The sequence below is a fragment of the Cebus imitator genome, unplaced genomic scaffold, assembly GCF_001604975.1.
Source record: "Cebus imitator isolate Cc_AM_T3 unplaced genomic scaffold, Cebus_imitator-1.0 Scaffold301, whole genome shotgun sequence".
NCBI lineage: Eukaryota > Metazoa > Chordata > Mammalia > Primates > Cebidae > Cebus > Cebus imitator.
Genome location: NW_016107616.1, coordinates 2,385,707 through 2,386,794, shown reverse-complemented (window position 1 = coordinate 2,386,794; position 1,088 = coordinate 2,385,707). Strand labels below are relative to the sequence as shown.

General features: G+C 32.4%; 1 non-coding gene across 1 annotated transcript; it reads left to right on the top strand.

The window, feature by feature from the left end:
* The first annotated feature begins 110 nt into the window (after positions 1 to 110).
* On the top strand, positions 111 to 250 carry LOC119467538. Its single transcript, XR_005196074.1, has one exon. It is a non-coding gene; the product is annotated as a U4 spliceosomal RNA (small nuclear RNA).
* The last annotated feature ends 838 nt before the right edge of the window (positions 251 to 1,088 follow it).

The following is a 1,088-nucleotide window of genomic DNA, read 5'->3' as shown; positions in this document are numbered from 1 at the left end:
TCACACTATTGCACTCGAGCCTGGGCAACAAGAGTGAAATTACATCTCAAAAAAAAAAAAAAGGAATAAACATACAAATATATAGTTGTTTATATTCATTAAACACTTCTAGCTTTGCGCAGTGACAGTATTGTAGCCAATGAGGTTTAGCCTAGGCATGATTATTGCTAATTGAAAACTTTTCCCAATATCCCGCCATGACGACTTGAAATACAGTCGGTGTTGGCAATTTTTGGCAGTCTACGGAGACTAAATCATAAAAGAATAATAATAAATATAAAAAAACACTTCTACAATTTGTTTTAGGATATGAATATAAGCATGGTAAACATAGTTTTATTTAATGAGTGATGATAACTCTGTTTCAACTGTCTTAGCAAAAACTCTTTAGGTGTTTTAAGTATCTGAAACCATTGCAAAGGCATGGTGATCAAACCAGTTAATGGGAATGCATTGTTTTTCCCTCAATTTCTGTACTCTCATAGTATCTTGCTTATGTTTCTGTTATAAGTCCTGTCTTGCATTGGAGTTGCTACCTCTTTGCTTTTGCATTAGATCAACTAGCCTTGTAATTTGTAAGCAGTAGGCATCCAAAAACTATTTAAGGTGAAATCCAAAGTATAAATATTTTGGTGCCAAAATTCTCTTCCAAGTGAGTCCTTCTATTAAGTCAAATTATTTATTATTCTTTGTGTATTAGCAGCTGTTTTGAGAAATAAATTCATAAGTTATGCCAAAGCCTTACATGCCCCCTCTAGCCAAGCCAGAGGCCAAGGCTTCTTCCTAATCGCCTTTAATAGTTTATTTAAAAAAAAAAAAAGTATAAGTTGCCAAATAAGATTGGCTTTTAAAAATTCTTTAAGTCAATCAAAATGGAGTATTAAATAAAAATATGAAACATTTGCTAGGCATGGAAAAAGTTTAAATGTTAATTTCTTCCCCTTTTGCTATATATCTCTTTGTTCTTCTTTGATTATAAATTAAATGAATGTGTTAAGTCTAATTTTGACCAGAGGTGCAGTATCATCAGTTGTATTCACATTTTGCCTCTCATTATTCACGTGGTTGTCTCTTGTGGTGAAAAGGGA